Source organism: Vulpes vulpes, chromosome 4 (assembly GCF_048418805.1).
Source record: "Vulpes vulpes isolate BD-2025 chromosome 4, VulVul3, whole genome shotgun sequence".
Lineage (NCBI taxonomy): Eukaryota > Metazoa > Chordata > Mammalia > Carnivora > Canidae > Vulpes > Vulpes vulpes.
Window position 1 is genome coordinate 76,261,121 of NC_132783.1, and position 24,500 is coordinate 76,285,620.

Consider the following 24,500-nt stretch of genomic DNA (forward strand, 5'->3'; position numbering starts at 1 on the left):
CATCCACTCCACCAACCTCCCCTCTGGTAACCAAAAATTAGTTCTCTATAGTTAAGAGTCTGTTTTTTTATTTGTTTCTTTTGAAAAACTTATCTACCAATTCTCTTTGAATTCCATAGTCCATAGTGTTCATTCTTCATGTCTTCTCACTTCAACATTTCATATATTGCTTTTGATGGTATTTATAATTTAGGATTATAGATGATATTTGCATTCTCATTTATTATTCTTTTTGTGGGAGGTGATTTTCAGGAAAGTAGAAAATTAAGTCTCTGGTTACCTTAGAATCACTTATTTTATAACTGGCTATCCAGAAGTGCTCATCTTCCTAGTCTAAAGATTCTCCATTGATTACCTTTAGTTTTTCCAATAGATAATCATTCGAAAATAATGGAACATTTGGTGTCCCTTGTATGAAGTTATACCACGTAGTATCTCTAAGATGCATGCAAATATGATTAATATTCTATCTTCAATTCATGATGCAGTTCCAGGAATTCTTAGTAACTAAAATCATGGTCTGCCTATAAGTACTCTTATACATCAAACCTTCGGTGTTATTAATCCAGTGGAACTTTCAATTTGTATTTGTGTTTATTCTTGTCTAGAAAATATATCTTCCCCACAAAGAGTCCATTTTATATTTATATATGTTCAATCATTGTAATTAGAGGTACACCATTAATAATTCATGCTTTGTTCTGAATTAATATAATAGGATTCTGACATTTACTGTCTAAACCTATTGTGCTTGGAAATGTCTTGCATTACATTGTGCACCATGACCCAGTGATTTCACCATAAGAAAAAAAAAGATAAAAGCTTTTAGTTTTTAAGCTCTGACTACATAAGTGGATAGAGAGCTTGAAAATATGATACAGCAATGTTTTATTCTAGGGATTCTGAGATCCTTCACAAATTAAAAATGCTGTATGTGACTTATGGTACTTTCATTTGATTGCAGAAGGATACACTAACCCACTTAACATGATATAGTATAGTTATATATTGTATAAAAGTCACTCCATTATCAAGGCTGTAAAAACATCCATTGGCAGTGGTAATTTAGTTGTTTGAATAAAGTGAATTTGGTTCAATCTTTTTTTTCCTTAATGAGGTCTGAGCTTTTATCTATTTGCTTTTTATTTATATATCTCTCAGTGTTTTTATATTATCTATTAAATACAATATTCCAAGTTAATGTGAGTTATAAATACACCTTATGTATCAATAAATTATTTTGTCATAAGGAAGTTTACTATAAATTAGCCAGCCTAAAATTTTCTTTTTATTTCTTAGAATAATTCCACCAGGACACTTTGTTTTTTTTTGTTTTTTTTTTTAATTTTTATTTATTTATGATAGTCACAGAGAGAGAGAGAGAGGCAGAGACACAGGCAGAGGGAGAAGCAGGCTCCATGCACCGGAAGCCCGATGTGGGATTTGATCCCGGGTCTCCAGGATCGCGCCCTGGGCCAAAGGCAGGTGCCAAACCGCTGCGCCACCCAGGGATCCCACCAGGACACTTTGTATCTACAACTTTCAAGCAAGAAACATATAGTTTAGTATCCTTTTAAAATGTTCCTCCTTGGGCAGCCCTGGCAGTGCAGCGGTTTAGTGCCGCCTGCGGCCCAGGGCCTGATCCTGAAGACACATCGGGCTCCCTGCATGGAGCCTGCTTCTCCCTCTGCCTGTGTCTCTGCCTCTTTGTCTCTCTCTGGGTCTCTGTGAATAGACAAATAAATTCTTAAAAAAAATGTTCCTCCTTAAAAGTGTTTGTATTAAGTACTTGCATTTTATGATGGGACATAATTTTATTTTTTGTGAATTGAAGTATTGGAGTAAATATCCACCAGAATCTGTACATCTCTGACATACCATATTTCTGCCATTGATGCAACTAAACTCTAATAAAAAGTATCACAGTGTAAGGTCTTGATACCTTCAAGTGATTATTTAGGGGGAATTCTTTAGAAAAAATAATCCAAAAATTATTTTGCAGATTAGAAGGTCCTTTTGATTTTTAAGTGATAAGAGATGTAAAATTATCTGAAAGTAATTATTAGAACATATAGATATAGATGATAAGGGCTTAATTTTTAAACTGAAATTTCCTTGTGAAAATTTTTAAAACTTCACAAAAATGGAAATAATTTTATACTAAAACCCCATAAACCTACAGGTTTACTTTTAAGAGCATGTAAAGATGGATTGATAAATTAATAAAGGGATAGATAGCTATGACAAAGCAAGTATAATAAATACTAATTATAGAACCTAGTTGTGGTTATGTACAGCATAGGGAATATAGTCAATAATATTGTAATAATATGTGGCGAAAGATAGGAACTCCCCTTCTGTGTTAAGCATTGAATATTGTATAGGACACGCTCCCTTCAGCAGTGCATATACTAGAATATTGTATAGAACTTTCAAATCAATGTGTAGTATACACTTGAAATTAATATAAAATTGTATGCCAACTGTACTTCAATAATAAATAAAAAATAAACTACAAGTAACAGTAACTTCCATCAAAATATGTCTACACATATACATCATTCTGGAAAATGCCTATACCTGTACAACATCAGTATCTATGAAGATATAGAAACTTACCCTCAGAGATTCCTCACATCCCTTATTTGTAGATTCCCGCCTTTAACTCCCAAAGACAACCTATTTAGATTTTTTCAACCATGTTAATTTTGTCCATTCTAGAAATACATGTAAATGAAATCATATGAAATATAAAATGTTCTGTAAGTTGTTACTTAGCATACTATTTTTGAGGCTTGTCTATATTTTTTTATACCTTGCTCTTGATTGGTAGTATTGCATTGTATACCAAAGTCCTTTAGCTACTTACTATTTGGTAGGCATTAGGGTTCTATCCAGTTTAGGTTATTAAATATAACAGTTATAAGTATTCTTGTTCAAGTCTTTCTTTTTCTAAGATTTATTTCTTCTTATTTGAGAAAGAGAGAGAGCAGGGGAGGAGCAGAGGAAGAAAAGGAGAGAATTTCAGGCAGACTCTCTGCTGAACATGGAGCCTGACTCAGGACTCAATTTCATGACTCTGAGATCATGACCTGAGCTGAAATCAAGAGTCAGATGTTCAACCATCTGAGCCACCCAAACACCCCTTGTTGGTCATCTTGTAAAATTACATTTATATTGATGCTTTATAAATATCTAGGGGTGTTTTATAAAAACCTTAGAGGGGCGCCGGGGAGGCTCAGAGGTTGAACATCTACCTTTGGCTCAGGATGTGATCCTGCCACGTGGGGAATGAGTCCCACATCAGGCTTTCTGTGGAGAGCCTGCATTTATCTCTGCCTATGTCTCTGCCTCTCTCTCTATCTCATAAATAAATAAAATCTTTAAATAAAATAAAATGAAAACCTATCAGAAATTTACCAAAGTAAATATAATTTCTCATCTTATATACAGTGTATAGGGATTCTAGTTGCCCAATACTGACATGTGACTATCTAAATTTAAATTGATTAAAATTAGGGATGCCTGTGTGGCTCAGTGTTTGAGCATCTGTCTTTGGCCCACGGCATGATCCTGGAGTTCTGGCATGGAGTCCCACATCGGGCTCCCTGCATTGGAGCCTGCTTCTCTCTCTGCCTATGTCTCTGCCTCTCTCTTGCTGTGTCTCTCATGAATAAATAAATAAAATCTTTAAAAAAATAAATAATTTGAAATTAAATAATGTTAAGCATAGTTTGCAATCATACTAGACATTTTTCAAGTGCTGAGTGGCCACATGTGGCTAGTGACTATTCTGTTAGAAAGCATGTACATACATAATTTCATCATAGAAACCATTCTTGAGCAGTACTGTTCCCCGTACTTGTCAACATTTGGCATTGTAATTAATGTTTTAGTACAAGTTGTTGTAGTATATCTGTAATAGCACTTCATTGTAGTTGTTATCTTCAGTTCCCTGATGAGAAATAATATTGAACACATTTTCATGTGCTTTTTGGCAATGATGTAACTTCCTCTGTGAGGTGGTTTTTTTTTTTTTTTCCTATTCCTCTCTTTCTATTGGATGGTTTATCTTTTCATTATTGAATTGTGGGTTCTTTGTATATCCCAGATACAATTCTTTTGTAGATATATGTACTGTCAATATTACTCTATATGTGGTATCTTTTTTTAAATTTAATTTAATGAACTAACAAAATCCATATCTGAAATTGATCATTTATGTTCTTTCACTTTCTTGTTATTTCACACAGTGCTAATCCTAAGGAAATACTAAAATAGTTGTAAATTTTATTTTATTTTAAGATTTTATTTATTTATTCATGAGAGACACAAACACACACACACAGAGGCAGAGACACAGGCAGAGGGAGAAGCAGGGTCCATGCATAGAGCCCAATGCTGGACCCAGTCTCTGGACTCCAGGATCATACCCTGGGCTGAAGGCAGAGGCCCAACCGCTGAGCCACCCAGGGATCCCATATTTGTAAATTTTACAAATTTGTAAATTTGTAAATGCATATGACCAATATGAAATTTGCTGATGATATGAATATACAAAATCTAGAAGAAAAAATACAATTGGCCAAAAAATGTTTGATTATCTCTATATCTCAAAATGATAAAGGCAACAGTAATTATAATAAACTAACAATATCATATTTTATTTACTATATTGGTGTAAATTTAGTTATACTAAGTGTTGGTGAGAGCATGAAAGAAAATGAACACTTTTACAGTCTTGGTGGTATTAGGAATATGTTAAGCTTTCTTGGGGGAATGTAACTGTATCTACAAAACTGTACAGTGTATGATTTATGTTGGGTTTCTTGGAAGAGGAAAAAAATGAGGAGTGCCATAAAGTTTAGTTAATTGTCTCCAACTGGGCATCCCCGGTGGCGCAGTGATTTAGCGCCGCCTGCAGCCCGGGGTGCGATCTTGGAGACCCTGGATGGAGTCCCACGTCGGGCTCCCTGCATGGAGCCTGCTTCTCCTTCTGCCTGTGTCTCTGCCTCTCTCTCTCTCTGAATAAATAAAATCTTAAAAAAATAATAATTATCTCCAACAATTACTGTGTTTTTTTCCCTTTCATATATGATAGTGAATCTAGATCTTCTGAGAGCCTTTATATATTTAGCATGTTCTGAACTAAGTAAACTATTCAGTGCTTTAATTTGTTCTTTACTTTCACTTTGTGATTTCCTTTATAAACTAAATAAAATATAGAATATCTCCATCAACTATTGATTAGAAAGCAAGTTTTCGCATGCTTTATAACTCTTTTTAAAGAATGACTAATGCCATTTTTAAATATCAATAGCAAATTGTTGTCTCTCACCATTTACTATCAAGTAAAAACTGTCAAATGTTTGCATCCATTCATAACTGTGACACACAAATTTCTTCCTTCACTAACATCTCCCCTTCCCCAAGATTTTTGCCAGGTTTCTATTATTTAGGATCATTAATCACATAACATATACACATGCATTTTAATTTCAAAATCAAATTCGGCTGCCAGAAGAATTATCTAATAGCTAACATAATTTCACAGTAGCAGAAGAGCCATCAGTTACATTTTCAAAATAACAAGACTGATTTAGTTTCTAAGCTTAAAATATTTGTTCAACAGTCTCACTTTGGGTTCAAGTATCTAAGCCTGTTGAAGCAATTCATCTATGTCTGACAAGTACAAATTTCTAGATTAGAATAAAATGTATAATGAATGTATTGTATATTGGGCTCCAATTGGTAATATCTGAAATTATTAATAGAATGATTCTCAGTTGTTCATCTAATTCATTTGAGACTTTTCTCCTTGGGGTATCAGGTGAATCATTAAATGTCTTACAATTCTGTCTTTTATATTTTGACATTCTGCAAAGAGACATCTTGTTTTTCCTTCCTCTGGAAGGAAATGATCAAAGATATGATGGTTAATGATCAAAGATATGGTAACTGAGTCAATTTATCTTTTCTGCCTTTTTTTTTAAGATTTTATTTATTTATTTATTCATGAGAGACACAAAGAAAGGCAGAGACTTAGTCAGAGGGAGAAACAGGCTCCCTATGGGGAGCCCTATGTGGGACTCAATCCCAGGACCCCAGGATCAGACCTGAGACAAAACAGACGCTCAACCAGTGAGCCACCCAGGCACCCCTGTGTTGTTGGGTTTTTTTAATTGTAAAGTCTTTCTATTAGTCAAAATCACTATCTTTTCTGTTATTATAACAAAGGTAGATTTTAGGATGTAATTGATCAAAATGCCAGCTTCTTGTGTTCTTTCTGGATAATCTGACTTAATATTCTTATCAGTATTAGCTTTTAACATGAAATAAACTGTTCTTTATATTTCCTGCTTTTAGGACAACATAGCACCTTCAGAGGGACTTGGAAAACATTGTAAATGGGCAATCTAATGAAAAATAGAGAATTATAGAAATATTAGCAGCTGAATATCTAAAAAATTAAGATCTTTCCTTGACTAATTGTATTGGGAAGAAAGAAAATCACTTAAAAGTATCTCCAATATCTGTGGGTGGAAGGTATAAATTGGAAACTGACAACACTGGAAAGTTTGTAATATCTTTAGGAATAGGAGCAGGAACAAGTAGCCTGTTTTTCTCCATATGGGTTTCAAAGTTGAAATTCAATAATGTTTCCTTATTTTCTTCATAAAAATGCACCTGGATTTAACAACCATTCATAAGAGGGAGGATTGCATAGTGGTTGGCATTTTGATGTGAAATGGACTTTGATATAAGTCCGCTGTGCCACTCATCTGGCTATTAAATTTAATTCTCATAAGCTACTTTGTCTAAACCTTAGTTTTCTCATCTATAAAATTGCAATTATAATATGTATATTATGAATTGATAAGAGGATTGTGTTCCCAGAACATAATAACACTTTAGAAATTTAAGTCAAAGATTAGAGTGAGTGCGTGAATTCTATAGCTGGACATTTGTTCAGTAAAACAGACTGAGCTATGCAGGTGGGTTCTAATCAGACTCAAGAGAATAAACAGTGACAATGACCATCTGGGACAAAAATGTAGCCTCCAGAATTACAACACTAAATTTTGATGAAGCATTTTACAATGTAAACTATTTAATTAAGATTTCTTTCTGGACTTCCTCCACATTATCTCTTAGCTGAAATGATTTGTACTTCCTATTCTGTGTGTCTGTTATTACAGAGATGAAAATAGAAAATCTAGATTAGAAAAAAGATCTCAAAATCAGACTGAATTCTGCTTAACATTTTTTATTTATGGTCATTGATTACATCATGATTTGTAATTGCATAAGAAAAAAATAAGATGTGCTTTGATAAGGTCAAGACAAACTAAATTTATATTGGACAATCATACATTATTATAACACCACATATCTTACTCAGGTAAATAAGTGATACCTCTGTCCACACTTCCAGAATGGTAAAATAAACAGCAACAAAAACACATTTCATTCACCAGATAATTTTATGGTCCAATTAAGTTCATTGCTACTGACTAGGATAGTGTAATTAACCCCATCTGAGATTTTCTTTCTACCAGTTAAACTTTCTCAGTATTCCAGCAATTAAACCATAGTATTTGCTAATCCCATGTGCAAGAGAAGTGAAACTGCATCTTCATTTTTGCGTTCCATGCTTAGCTAATTTTTTTTCAGAAACTTTAACAACGAATATGTGTTACTCAGATCTACTAATTATGCCCTAAAAATGTATGCTGCATCAATAGTTTTATTCAAATATATTCAGAGATTGCCTGGCAAAGAAAATGGAATGCAAAATTATGATAAAATTTTTCAGCAAACCAGGAATAAAGCACATGACCAGTGTGCTTTTTGTCCAGGCCATTTTTGGCCAGTAATGAGGTAATAAAATATTGCTGTAGTTGTTTTCTCCTGCAGTCCAACACCATAGTGAGGTTTTCTCTGTTGAGTCAAAATAAATTGCAGGCTCTAATCCTGTTGGTATCCTTTTATCAGTTCCTTTAAGTTTCACTTTGCAACAATACTTCCCTGAATCCAAAGGCTTTGGCTTCCCAGAACCATTCCAGAGGATCCCGGAAATAATGCCACTGTATCACTAGTCACCATCATTTTATGGTCAGAATTACCATGGTATCTCATTGTCCTCAAAACTCTTTAATTCTTGATTAATTAAAACAGTCTTGACAAATGTTTTTTCTCTGGGCCATCTTGCACTGGTCCAAGAATTTCAACCCCAGTAGTGGATTGTGAATGCCCCTGGCTGTCCCTCTTAATCAAGGCCTCAGTTCCATAGATCGACAAATAGAACCATGGTCCTATTCCATTAATTTTAGCTGTATTATCCAGGTGGCTCTGGACTGCTTATGTGGATTGATTTTCAAATGCTGAGCCAACCAGAGATCCCTGAGGTAAGCCATACAGTTATCTTTTACTTTATTTAAAAAAAAAAAAAAGATTTTATTTATTTATTTGACAGAGATAGAGAGAGAGAGAGAGCGCACAAGTAGGGGGAGCAGTAGAGAGAAAAGCAGTCTCCCTACTGAGCAAAGAGCCTGAAGCAGGGCTCTACCCCAGGACTCTAGGATCATGACTCAAGCAGAAGGCAAATACCTAACCAACTGAACCACTCAGGTGCCTTTTACTATGCTTTTGTACATAGTACTGTAATGTATTGGTCACACTCCAGAGCCTTCAAAATGTTGTATTTTATTTCTTTTTTCTACACTTTTTCCTTGTTTCCAGGAAAAAGGGTAAGTGCAAGCAAACTACTTTGTGTCTAAATGCCAGACTATCAGTAGGCTTAATTTTACTTTAAGTTCAGTAAAAAAACTATTGAAAGACATTTAGTAATGACATGATGTGTTAACATAGTGTTATTTAAAAGTAATAGAGATGTGAGGAAAAAGCCGCAATCTTCCAAATTTATGCTTTAATAAAATTTTAAATAATAGTAACAATAGCAAATCTTTATTTTTTATTTTTTTAATAACAAATCTTTAAATCTTAGAAGTATGAATAAACCACTTTGCAAAAAAATGCATGCCTTTTTTTTAAGATTTTATTTATTTATTCATGACAGAGAGAAAGAAAGAGACAGACAGAAGGAAAAGCAGGCTCCGGGCAGGGAGCCGGACGTGGGACTCGATTCCAGGTCTCCAGGATCACACCCCAGGCTGAAGGTGGCACTAAACTGCTGGAAATACGTGCCTTTGATTTATTTGTAATTGTTCAAATTACAAGTATGCATAAATTAACTGTATTATCTTAATAACTGCAACAAAGTAAAAATCTTACCTCTTGTTATTTTCAATTCTTGTGTCCCCCCCCTTTTTCTTAAGATTTTATTTATTCATTCATGAGACACACAGAGAGAGAGAGAGAGAGAGAGATGAGAGGTAGAGACACAGGCAGAGGAAGAAGCAGGCTCCTTTTAGGGAGCCTGATGTAGGACTCGATCCTAGAACTCCGGGATCATGCCCTGAGCCAAAGGTAGAGGCTCAACCACTGAGCCACCCAGGCCTCTCTCTTGTATTCCCTTTTGAGTTTTAAGATATTTGTTGCATTCCACTTATAAAAAATTGTGTTCAATACGAATAGTTTCCTTTCCTCTAAGTATAAGGCCTTAAGATTTTACACATTCTTATGTTTCTATAAGATTAGATGTTATTTTATTGTTCTCATATTTTTGGATTTAAAAGTTAATGTAATCTACATTTTGAATAGTACACTATAAAGTGGGCTTAAGATTAGGATACAATATTAAAAAATAACTCAAATGTATTTTGTTATTGAAATAACAAAATTCTTCTCACACATAAATTTATTCTCTTTATCTGCAATCACACAATCCTCTTATTCAAAATATATCACATATTAGAAATCATATTGAATGATAGCAACTTAGTACTAACATTTATTATATAATCTATTTTAAGTTCATTATAAATATATGTAGAGAAAAGAACAGTCTTTTCAGCAAATGATATTGCGAATACTGGATATCCATATACAAAAAGTAAAGTTGAACCCTTACGCCATATACAAGAATATATTTAACTAAAAAAATAAGTTAACTCAAGATAGATCAAACTTAAATATAAAAACTAAAACTATAAAGTTCTTGGAAGAACACCTAAGAGTAAACCTTCATGACATTGGAATTGGCTATGATTTCTTAGATATGACACCAAAAGCACAAGTCTCAGAAGAAAAATAGGTCAATTGGACTAATTAAAATTTGGAAATGGTGCATCGAAAGATAATATCACTTAATGGAAAGGCAACCCACAAAATGGGAGAAAATATTTGCAAATCATATATTTGATACCAAATATATAAAAATACCAAATATATAAGGAACACCTACAAAGCAACAAAATAAAAGCAAGCAACTTATTTAAAAAAGTACCAAATATATAAGGAACACCTACAAAGCAACAAAATGAAAGCAAGCAACTTATTTAAAAAAATACCAAATATATAAAGAACACCTACAAAGCAACAAAATGAAAGCAAGCAACTTATTTAAAAAGTAGGCAAAGAATCAGAAAGGATGAATACATATCATTTACATCAATATGGATGGAGATGGAGGATATTATGCTGAGTGAAATAAGTCAATTGGAAAAAAGACAATTATTGCATGATTTCACTAATATGTGGAATATAAGAAATATTGGAAAGGTCTATAAGGGAAAGGAGGGAAACTGGGAAAAAATTAGCGAGGAAGACAAACAAGAGAGACTCCTAACTTTGGGAAACAAAGCAAAGGGTTGCAGAAGGGGAGGTGGGTGGGAGGATAGGGTAACTGGGTGACAGGCATTAAGGAGGGCACATGATGAGATGAGCACTGGGTGTTATACTATCTGTTGAAAATTGAATTTAAATAAAATATTTAAAAATAGTCAAAGAACTTGCATAAATATTTCTCTAAAGCTGTACAAATGAACCACGAGAGCATGAAAAGATACTTAACATCACTAATCATTAGGGAAATGAAAATCAAATTCCAGTGAGATACTTCTTCATATCTGTTAGGATTGCCATTATAGAACAAGCAAGCAAACAAAAAACAGAACAAAATAATAACTGTGGGTAAGGATTTGGAATAATTGGAACTCTTGTGGACTGCTGGTAGGAATGTAAAATGGTGCAACCAATATGAAAAAGTTCGACAGTTCCTGAAAAAGTTAAAAATAGAATTACTGGGGCACGTGGGTGGCTCCATCAGTTAAGCAGCTGACTCTTGATTTTGGCTCAGGTCATGATCTTGGGATCGTGAGACTGAGCCCTGCATTAGGCTCCATACTGGGCATGGAGCCTACTTGAGATTCTCTCTCTCCTTTCCCTTTATCCACCCCCCCAACCACTCACTGTCTCTTTAAAAATAAAATAAAATAATATAAAAATATATAGAATTACCATATGATTCAATAATTCCACTTTCTGGTATATATGCAAAAGTATTAAAAGGAGAAACTCAAACAGATATTTGCAAATCCATGTTTTTAGCAGCATTATTCACAATATCCAAAATGTGGAAATAACCTAAGTGCCCATCAATATGTAAATGGATAAACAAGATGTGGTATATACAATGTAATATTATTTAGCCTTAAAAAGAAAGGAAATTCTGGCATACACTAAAATAAATGGATGGACAGTGTGAATATTATGCTGAGTGACAAGCCAGGCACAATAGGACAAATCCTGTATGATTACATGTATATGAAGTGCACACAGAGTAGTCAGATTTATAGAGATGGAAGTATAATGATGGCTGCTAGGAGCTAGGAGGAGGAAGTAATAGGGAATTATTGTTTAATGGATATGAAGTTTCAGTCTGGAAAGAGAAAAAAATTCCAAAGATGGATGTGGTTATGGCGGCACAATAATATGAATATATTTTAATATTGATGAGATGTACATTTAAAAATGATACCAATGGTATTTTTATGTTATATGTGCTTTACTACAATTGAAATGCATATAGAAATATTAAATGAGCAAAACCTCAGATTTTGGATTCATTCAACACACACCACATTCTTGAACTCTTCTCATACACACACACAAAAAATTTTAAATGACACAGTCTAAATCTACATATCATTATAAAAATCAAGGATGGTAATTGTAAGAGGATAAATACCCTGAAATTCTGAGTAAGATTAAATTTTTACAAGCTTCATCAGCCATTAAGTTTGCATTCTTTTTTTGTCCTCATTACAAAACCATAAAGCAAAATAGCAAAGTTCAGATTCTCCTCACTTTTTTTTTTTTAATCAGAGAAACCTACCTTTCAACTCCAACATACCCATTTCTTTTTCTGTTTTACTAGGAATCTCCAAAGAGTTAATATATTTTCGCAAATTCACCCTTAACCAATCTTCTAGTTTTACTCTTTATTAAATCAAGTTGACCTAGACCTTTTTTATAGATATTTCCCTTGGGTTGCTGCCATTATACACAATAATAGATTACTACATGGAGAAAACATTACTTCTTAATACACTACAGTAACAAAGAAAGGAAACTGTGCATTTGCATAAAGAAAGTCCGTAGATTTTACATATGAATCTGACTTTATATAAGCCTTTACCGAATAGTCAATAATGATGGAAGGGAAGGGAAGAACAACAAAGATATTTTACTGCTGTGGCTAGAGGTGGCCACTTGCAGAGTCTACAACCCCTGTCTTATACTTGATGCTATAGGCAAGGGACAGATTACCTCATTTTGCTCTCTCACACAAACGTACAGTCAAGCATTCTAATTGTATCCATGCCATGGAGTCCACCTCAAACTGCTGAATGATTCCAGTGGAAAAATAAACAGATCAGTTTCATATATCACCATGCTTAAAAAACTAGTAGCCTAGCTCTAGTGACTGTACCATTTGTCAATGGAAAGCAAGTAAAGCCTAAATGATTTAGTTCTTATGTATGTAACACAGAGATTACCTGAGACAGTTTGAAATGAGGGTATTAATTGACAATTTTAAGTTCCTTTCAGAAAAATGGAATCTTATGAAAATGAGGAGAACAGTTACAGGAATAAAATAAAGCACCTTGGAGATTTGCACATGTAAATTTAATTATTCTATTCTAATGAAATCAGATAATTAATGTAAAAATATATAAGAATTCATTTTTAGGGGAAAAAACAAAACAAAAATGGTTTTGAGATATAAAGAATAGTAAAAAAGATCTAATTAAAATAGAGTGAATAAATGGGGTCTCTCTGAGAATGAGCCATGCCACCTTGAATGGTGAGATCTGATTGTTGTCTGTGGCCTCATACAAAGAAGTTCATATTTTTATCTGGCACTTCTCACCATTTCTAATTAATATATTCTGAATAATAAACATAGTACAAAGATAAAAGAAACACCCACAGACAAACACACATACTCAAGGAGAAAAAAGTGAGAAAATGAAACAAATTTAAAAACCCTCCTCAAATAAGAACATGACACAATTTATCCAGTACAATAATATATCTAGTAATCTACATCCAATGAGAAATGTAGCTTTTCTCCTCAAAAAAGCCAAAAATACATGTAAATCCAGTTCAAGTAAATATCATCCAATTTACGTTTGCAGAATGATCCTATGTTATGTCAAACATTATTCAATTATTTTATTGCATGTGAATCTACCCCAAGAATGATTAGGCACTTATTCTATATTAGTATGATTGAAAGAAATATACATATCATTAATATTTTTCCAAGAATCAAGTAATAGTTTCCTCAAAAGTAAATATAAGCTTTCATCCTTTATAAAGAAAAAGAGTAAATAAATAAAAATAAAAAAATTAAAAAAAAAAAAAGGGATCCCTGGGTGCGCAGCGGTTTGGCGCCTGCCTTTGGCCCAGGGCGCGATCCTGGAGACTTGGGATCGAGTCCCACATCGGGCTCCCGGTGCATGGAGCCTGCTTCTCCCTCTGCCTGTGTCTCTGCCTCTCTCTCTCTCTGTGACTATCATAAATAAATAAAAATAAAAATAAATTTAAAGAAAAAGAGTGTTTGAAATATTTAAATGTAAATATTTCTAATTGGAACATATTTTTTTTCCTAAAATCTTGAGCTTTCCTATTACTCAGGATATTTTATTACATATACTTTTCTGGCTGATGAACAGTGGATCTTATTAACCTAGGATTGAGGGGGTTCTTTCACTAAAAATGTAATAAAAATAAAACATAAGATACCTAAATACCTGAATAAACAAATTGACATTTACTATATTGAGCCAGCAAGCATATTATATAAGCCAAGTTAGCAAAGTAGTGATTTCTATTGATTTTATTACATAACTGGCAGAGAGAAAATACAGCTGGCAGTGAAATATACCACCAATTTTATATTTTTCAGAGCATGTGGTATTTATGTCTAAAAAGCAGCAGCAGATATATCCAGTAGTGTTTGTTCAAAAATGAAATAGTTTATAGGCAATTACAATGAAGAAGATCTGGCCAAATTGCTTAATAGAGTACTCTGGATTTTATTTTTATTCATCATCATCAAAATGCAAGTTCTAAGTGACCATCAACATAATATTATTATTGATGTTCCTGTTGTCCTGCTGGTCTTGGGGCTTTGGGTGGGTTATACAAAGCTAATTAAATAAATATTATTCCAGAATTGTCTTAGTTGATTTCTCACCATCACACTCTTTCTTGACACTATTCTCAACAAAAAAGATACTTTGTGGCTTACATTTTTAATTGAATAAAAAATAATGGCAAAAATAATCGATTAAAATTTTAGAGAGCTTTTCCAGTAGTGAGAATCAAGCCTATATAATATTCCAATTTACTTAAAAAAAATTCCCATTGGGGAAACATGTATGGCTCAGTGTTTGGGCATCTGCCTTTGGCTCAGATCCTGATTCCAGGGTCCTGGGATTGAGTCCTACATCAGGCTCCCCATAGGGAGCATGCTTCTCCCTCTGCCTATGTCTCTGCCTCTCTCTGTATATCTCTCATGAATAAGTAAATAAAATCTTTTAAAAAATTGTCTTTCGATTTCTGAGGCTGGAATTTATATATGCTTCCCATGAATTTTTATTTATTTTATTATCCATATTCAGAGAATTATATTGTTTATGTTCAATGTCTCTCCTATCTGCATTCAGGTAGATTTTACAGGGAAAAAAAAAGACCGAGAAAACTATCACTAAGTTAGTTTTCAAACAAATATTTCTTAAGACTTTTTTTTGAGGAGTTTAAGGTTTATAGCAAAATCAAGAGGAAGTTACAGATATTTCCTATATAGCACCCAGACAAAGTAAGCTTATCCCATTATGAACATTCTTTACCAGAGTGGTACATCTGTTACCTTTGACTAATGAATATGACACATTACAATCACCAAAAGTCCAATTTTTACATTACAGTTCATGTTTGATATTGTATAATCTATGAATTTGAACAAATATATACATATAGAGTACTGTCAATGCCCTAAAATTCTTCCCTCAACCCCATCTTCCAACTCTGGCTGACAACCACTGATTTTTTTTATTATTTCCAAGTTTGGCTTCCAGAATGTCATGCAGTTGGAATCATACAGTATGGAATTTTTTCAGATTTGTTTTTTTCACATGTTAATGTGAATTTAAGGTTTCTCCATGTCTTTTCATAGTTTGACAGCTCATTTCTTTTTGACACTGAACAATATTCCATTGTCTGGATGGGCCACAGTTTATCCATTCATCTGTTGAGGACATCATGATTGCTTCCAAGTTGTCTGTTGAAGTCTTTGGCCTATTTATTTATTAATTTATTATATTTTTATTTTATTGTTGAGTTTTAGTTCTTTATATAATTTGGCTACCAGTCTTTTACGAGATGTATTTTTTGTAAATATTTTCTCTTCGTCTGTGGTTTTATTTCTTATCTCTTGCATTATTTTTCACAAAGCAGAAGTTTTAAGTTTGATGAAATCCAATTTATCAATTATTTCTTTCATGGATCTATTTTTTGTTGTACTACCAATTATTTCTTTCATGGATCTATATTTTGGTATTGTACCTAAAAACGAGTCACCATACCCTAAATCATCTAGGTTTTCTACTCTTATTTTCTAGAATTTTATAGATTCACAGCTTATGTTTAAGTTATGATCCATTTTGAGTTAATTTTGGTGAAGGTCTGTGTCCAGTTTCATTATTTTGTATATGGATGTTCAGTTGTTCCAAAAGCATTTTTAAAGAAACTATATTTGCTCCATTGAATTTTAATTGCTTCTTTGTCAAAGAGTGACTGAATACATTTATGGGGCTTTATCTCTCTGTACTCTATTCCATTGATCTATTTGTTCTGCACATACTATACTCTCTTGATTACTGTAGGTTTAAAGTAAGCCTTATAGTTATGGGGGGGCATCAGTCTTCAGACTTGCTTTTCTCCTTTCAATATTGTATTGGGTATTCTGGGTCTTTTGACTCTCTATATAAGCTTTGAATCTATTTGTCAATATTCACAAAATAATTTGCTGTATTTTGATTGGGATTACATTGATCAAGTTGGGAAGCACTGACAGCTTGACAACATTGAGTTTGCATATCCATGAACATAGAATATTTCTCTATTTATTTAGTTCTTTGATTTTGTTCATCAAAATTTTATAGTTTTTTTCATATAGTTATTATGTACATTTTGTTAGATTTATAACTAAGTATTTCATATTTTAGGATGCTAATGTAAATAATACCATGCTTTTAGTTTAAAATCCCACTTATTGGTATATAAGAAAGCAATTGATTTTGTGTATTAAACGTTTGTCCTGTAACCTTGCTATGATCACTTATTAATTAAAGGAGTTGTCTTTAATTTTTTTCTTAAATTTACATTGCACACTACTCTTTAACCAGGTTTGTCACAAATTTCATAATGAAAAATACATTGAGGCAGGATTGGCACTATTTTATGCATTACAGAAATGAAATGTATTAAGGTTCTAATTAAAATGTTACAACTAATTTATACCAGACCTTAGAAGAAGAAAAATCACATATTATGACTTTTGGTCCTATGTTCAATTATTCTTAAGAAAAGTATTTAAATAAATAATTTGGTAACTGAAATTCTAGGACTTCTACTACCTATAAAGTTAATTGTGCTCAATACAGTTAAAGATTATTTGCGTCCAAAGATGAGAAATGTATCATAAAGTGAATCACACTTAAGTTAAATTACAAAACTGAGGTAAAGGGATGTATAATACTCAGGACCAAGGATGGACTGAGAGTCAAGGATAAATTGAAATTATGGACTACCCAAAACCCAATAATAAGATGGTCAAAAGAGTCAAGGATAAAGTGGAAAGATAATTACACACATTAACATTTATGGTGTCAAAATATTCCTGTGCTAAGTCAAAAAAGGCTACTTGTTCATCCTTTCAACAAATATTATGGAATACCTACTATGTGACATAGCACATTGTAAGAGAGAAAGAATTGTACAACTCATGAGAACAGACTTAGGGAACTCAGGGACTCTATCACATGTAATAACATTCATATTATAAGAGTTCTAAAAAAAGAAGAGAAAAGAAGTAGAAGTTTCATTTGCAGTAATAGCTAAAAACTTTCCCAATCTGGGGAAGAAAACAGGCATCCAGATCCAGGATAGACAGAAAATTCCCATAAAAAAATCAATAAAAGCAGGCCAACACAAAAGACTTATTATAATTAAATTTGCAAAATATAGTGATAAAAAAAAAAAAAACTCCAAAAAGCAGCAGGACAAAAAAGTTCTTAACTTACAAAGGAAGACTCATAAGGTTAGCTGCAGGTTTCTCAACAGAAACTTGACAAGCCAGAAGGCAATGACATAGTATTTTCAAAGTGCTGAAAGGGATGAAATCTGAAACTAAGGCAATGACATAGTATTTTCAAAGTGCTGAAAGGGATGAAATACTCTATCCAGCAAGGCTATTATTCAGAATTGAAGGAGAGATAAAGAATCTCTTAGACAAACAAAGACCATAACTACTATAGCAACCCTGCAAGAAATATTAAAGGGGATAGTGTGAATGCAAAGGAAAGACCAAAAGGGACAAAGACAAGAAATGATCAGAGAAAGTCTTCAGACCCAATGAATGATAAAACAAGTAAGAAAATGGCAATAAACAAATATTTACCAATAATTACTTCGTAAATGGACTAAACGTTCCAATCAAGACATAGGGCATCAGAATGGATAAAAACAAGGCCCTCTATACACTACCTAGAAGAGACTCATTTTAGCTCTAAAGACACCAAAATATAAAGAAGATAATCCAACAAGAAGATATAACAATTGTAAATATTTATTTATCCAAATATATAAAACAATAATAAACATAAAGGAACTGATTGATAATAATACAATAATATTAGGAGACTTTACACCTTACTTACATCAATGGACAAATCATCTAAACAGAAAATAAAAAAGGAAACAATGGCTTTGAATGACATATTGAATAAGATGGAATTAACAGATATATTCAGAACATTCCATGCTAAAACAACAGAATGCACATTTTTTTCAAGTGCACATGAAACATTCTCCAGAATAAATCACAAATTAGGTCTCAAAACAGGCTCAACAAATACAAAAAGATTGAAGTCATATCATGCATTTTTTCTGACCACATGCTATGAAACTAGAAGTCAACCACAAGAAAAAACCTGGAAAGACCCACAAATACATGGAAGTTAAACAACATGCTACTAAACAATGAGTGGATCAACTGGGAAATCGAAGAAGAAGAAGAAAGAAGAAGAAGAAGAAGAAGAAGAAGAAGAAGAAGAAGAAGAGGAGGAAGAAGAAGAAGAAGAAAGAGGAGGAGGAGGGGGAGGAGGAGAAAGAATGGCAGCAAGCCCTTATGTGGTTCTATCCTCCAGATCCCTGGTTTCCAGTGGATAGAGCAGCATTCAGTGGAAGCTTGTCTGGGCTAGTGTATTCAAGCTACTGGCACTGGGGGCAGATTCCTGAGTGGATTCTGTCTGCTTAGTGCCTGTGACCACTGACCTGGCATTCTATCACTTGAAATCCAGTTATCATTCTGCTTACTTTTAGTCTGAAAGATTTCCCTTGGGAGAAAGTATGCTAGGCCCATGGCACAGCTTTTAGAGGTAAAACTAGAGTTGTCTCACAAAGTCTGGGCAAGATGGCATAATAGAATGCCCTGGTAACAGAGCCTCTCTGGTAAACACTTTGGTGGACTGAACACTCAATTAGGGTCTATAGTTGAGTCTAGACATTCCCAGGTGACAAATGATCACACAGTCCAGCCATTCAGGGGCCTGGATGCCCCAGCCTGGCCAAATGGGAGTTATTTAACAGAGACCAGTCTAGGGCCTGGGAGATTGAAAGAAATCTCTATCTCCATCCCACCTGTTTGCTGAGAAATTGAAAGAAATCTCTATCCCACCTGGTTATTGAGTAGATTCTGGAAGATTGACAGAAATATCTGTCCCACCTGGTTATTTGCTCTGTTTGTTGTTCTGCTTGTTGTTATTCCCATTTAAATCTTCACCCTGGCTGCTTGGCTTTTGTGCACCTCCTCCTTCCCTTACAACCCTGGATGAAGGAGGCAGCAACTCTTTGGGTCACTGGAAGAAGCCTGCGTCAGGACCAGGCAAATGAAACCCTCAATCACCCCTCAGGTGGTGACCACTGGTATGACAAAATCTCCTGTTGGCTCAGACCACCCAGACCATATGAGCTAAACCTGACTTGTACCTGTGCAGATGGACCATGGAAATGTGACCTCTGGAAATGACCTTTACAACATTATGATAGTAAAATCTCTGCCTCAAAAGAAGCCTCAGGATCACTTATGTAACATTATAATTTATGTATAGGCATGTTTCCTTAAGGTATATGTGTGAACTTATGTCCACCTATACATAGATGACCAGGTTTCCTTACCTGAATATTCATCCTAACCCTAAACAAAAGGAACTCATTCACCCTCTCTCAGGGAGTCATAGCTTTGGAAGCCATTCCCTGTGATCTCCTTATTTTCTGGAGGGGGGAGGGTAGTTTTCTTTGTGACACACACATAAAAATACATAAAAACAAATGAAAATGAAAATACATTTGTTCAAAACCTTTGGATCACACCAAAAGTGGTCCTAAGAGGGAAGTATATAATACAAGCCTATCTCAAGAACCAAGAAAAATCCCAAATAAACAACTTCACCTTCCATCTAAAGGGGCTAGAAAAATAACAACAAATGAAACTAAAACAAACAGAAGGAAGGAAATAATAAAGATTAAAGCAGAAATAAATGATGGAGAAACTTTAAAAAAAACAATAGAACAGTTCCATGAAACCAGAAAAAAATAAATTAATAAAACTTAGAAACCTCTAGCCAGACTTATCAAAATGAAAAGAGAAATGACCCAAAATAAAAAAATCACAAGTGAGAGTAGAAATAACAATGAACATCACAGAAATACAAGCAATTATAAGAGAATATTATGAAAAACTCTATGCCAACAAATTGGACAACCTAGAAGAGGTAGATACATTCCTACAAACATATAAACTACCCAAACTGAAACCGGAAGAAATAGAAAATCTGAACAGACAGATAATCTGCAAAGAAATCAAATCAGTAATCAAAAACTCCCACCAAACAAAAGTCGAAGACCAGCTGACTTCACAGGTAAATTCTATCAAACGTTGAAATAAGAGTTAAAACCTGTTCTTCTCAAACTATTCCAAAAACTAGAAAAAAGGAAGGAAAACTTCTAAATTCATTCTATGAAGCCAACATTACCAAGATACCAAAACCAGATTAAAATTCTACTGAAAATGAACTATAGGCCAATATCCCTGGTGAATGCAAATTTAAAAATTCTCAATAATATAGTAGCAAGCCAAATCCAATAATATATATTAAAAATCATTCACCAAGATCAAATGGATTTATTCCTAGGTTACATAGGTGGCTCAATATATGCAAAACAATCAACATGATACACCACATTAATAAAAGATAAGAACCATGTGAGCATTTCAATTGATACAGGAAAAATGTGTGATAATGTACAATATTCATTCATGATAAAAACCTCAACAAAGGAGGCTTAAAGGGCATGTATCTCAACATAATAAAGACCGTATATTAAACACCTACAACTAACGTCATCCTCAGTGGGGAAAAGCTCAGTGGGGAAGAGCTTCTCTTCTATGGAATAAGACAGGGATGTCCAGTCTCACCACTGTTACTTAACATAGTACTGGAAGTCCTAGTCACAGTAATCACACAGCAAAAATAAATAAAAGGCATACAAAATGGCAAGGAAGAAGTAAAACTTTCATTATTTGCAGGTGATATGATGGTCTATATAGAAAGCCCAAAAGATTCCAACCAAAAATGCTAGAACTAATACAAGAATTCAGTAAAGTTGTAGGATACAAAATCAATGTACAGAAAGTCACCATTTGACCATAATTGATGTATAGAAATGCACCTCCTCTTTCCCTACAACCCTGGATGAAGGAGACAGCATTTCTATACATCAATAATGAAGCAATAGAAAAAGAAATTAAGGAATCAATCCCATTTATAGTTGTACCAAAATCATAAAAAGCCTAGGAATAAACCAAACCGAAGAGATGAAAAACCTGTACTCTAAAAACTATAAAACACTGATGAAAGAAATTGAAGATAATACAAAGAAATGGAAAGACATTCCATGCTCATGGATTAGAAGAACAAATATTGTTAAAATGTCTATACTACCCAAAGCAATCTACACATTTAATGGAATCCCTACCAGAATACCAACAGCTTTTTTCATAGAACTAGAACAAATAATTCTAAAACTTATATGGATCAACAAAAGATCCTAAATAGCCACATCAACCTTAAAAAGAAAAACAAAGCTAGAGGCATCACAATTCCAGACTTCAAGTTATATTACGAAGCCATAGTAATCAAAACAGCATGGTACTGCCATAAAAATAGACACATAAAAAAAAAAATAGACACATAGATCAATAGAACAGAATAGAAAATCCAGAAATGAACCCACAAGTATATGGTCAGTCAATCTTGGGCGAAGCAGGAAAGAATAGCTAATGGGAAAAAGTCTCTTCAACAAATGATGTTGGGAAAACTGGATAGCAACAAGCAAAGAATGAAACTGGACCACTTTTTTGCACCAAACACAAAAATAAATTCAAAATGGATTAAAGATCTAAATGTGAAACCCCAAACCATTAAAATCCTAGAATAGAAAACAAGCAGCAACCTCTTTGGCCATAGAAATTTCATATAGATATTATGTTTCCTGGGGAAAGGCAAACAAAAGCAAAAAGAAACTATTGGGATATCATCAAAATAAAAAAGCTTCTGTACAACAAAGGAAATAATCCACAAAATTAAAAGGCAACCTATGGAATGGGAAAAGGTATTTGCAAATAATATATCTGACAAAGGGTTAGTATCCAAAGTATACAAAGAACTTATGAAACTCAACACCCAACAAACTAATAATCTGATTAAAAAATGAGGAGAATTCATGAATAGATATTTTTCCAAAGAAGACATATAAATAGCCAACAAACACATGAAAAGTTGTTCGACATCACTAATTATCAGGGAAATGCAAATAAAATCCTTACACTTGTCAGCATGGCTAGATTCAAAAATATAAGAAATAAGTGTTAGCAAAGATGTGGAGAATAGGGAACGCTTATGCACTATAGGTGGGAATTAAATTAGCTCAGCCACGATGGAAATATTATGAAGATTTCTCATAAAATTAAATGGAAGTACCATATGATCCAGTGATGCCACTACTGAGTATTTATCTAAAGAAAATGAAAACATTAATTTGAAAAGATATATGCACTCCTATATTTTTGTGACATTATTTACTATAACCAAAATATGGAAGGATTTGAGTGTCCATGGATAGATGAATTTATAAAGAAAATATGGTATGTGTGTGTATCTATATATGTCTCTTTCTCTCTCTCTCTCTCTACATATATTTATATATATACACACATACTTATATATATTAATATATAATGGAATATCACACATATATAATGGAATATTAGCCATAAAAAGAATAAGATCTTGCCATTTGTAACAACAATGGTTGGAATTATAGGATATTATGCTAAATGAAATAATTTTGACTGATAAAGGATGAAAAGGAGTGAGAGATGTAGGCTGCCAGTTATGAAATGAATAAGTCATGGGAATAAAAGACACAATAGAGAATATAGTCAATAATTTTATGATAGCATTATATGGTGACAAATGGTAGCTACACTTCTGTGAGCACAGCATAACATATAGAGATGGTAAATTACTATGTTGTATACCTGAAACTAATGTAACATTGTGTGTCAACTACACTCAAATTAAATAAAAGAACTATATATTATAAAATACAAGACAAATTATTTCTGTGGAAAGTGGTTAATGGAGGAGTGACTCACTTGTATCATATTTAAAAGTATTATTAAAAAAGGAAAAAAAGCTAAGATGCAAATGGGAAACTATGTGTACCAAGTCTAAAAGATAAAGTGTTAAAATCTCCAAATAAAGTTACAAAAGTCGCTAAAAGAGAGAGAGAGACCAATAAAGATGGACATATATTATGAACAGAATAGTCACAGGATGTCAAAGAGGTATCTGCTCCCCCATGTTCATTAAAGCATTACTCACAATAGCCAATATATGAAAACCACCCAAATGGTTTTACTTGTTTACTTCCAAATGTCCATCAATACAGGTCAATGGGTGAAAAATTTATTGAATCTTATTCAGTCATGAAAAAAAATGGAATCCTTCCATTAACAACATGGAAAGAGGTTGAGAGAATTATGTTAAGTGAAAAAAGCTAGATAGAATAAGATAAATAATGTATAATGTTACTTATTTATGGAATCTAAAAGAGCCAGATATGTAGTAATAGTGAATTGGTAGTTATCAAGGAGTCAGGGAGTTGGGGGAATAGGGAGAGGTTGGTTAAAAAAAAGTAGAAACTTTCATCTATAAGATGAATGAGGTCTGAGGATGCAATGAATAACATGGTGACTTATAGTTAATAACACTGCTGTATAATTGAAATTTGTTGAGAAAGGTGAACTTTAATGTTCTCAAAAAAGGAGACAGATAAATGTTATTCATGGATGTGATGGATATGTTTAGATGAGTGGAAGCCTTTCACGATATATGCATATATTAAATCATTATGTTGCTCATTTCAAATATCTTACTTTCTTAATTGTTAACTATGCCTCAATAAAGCTCAAAAAATAAAAGTAAAATGAAACAACAACCATTTTGTTTTGGAGGAAACAATAATTATGATTTGTATGTATAAAGCACAGATAAATAGACTCGATTATTATCTTTTGTGGAATTTATTCTCAAGAAGTGATTATGGATATGCACAAAGATTTAACTGAAGTTTGATCATCATAACATTGTTTACAATAGTGAAAAATGAGGAAATAATCT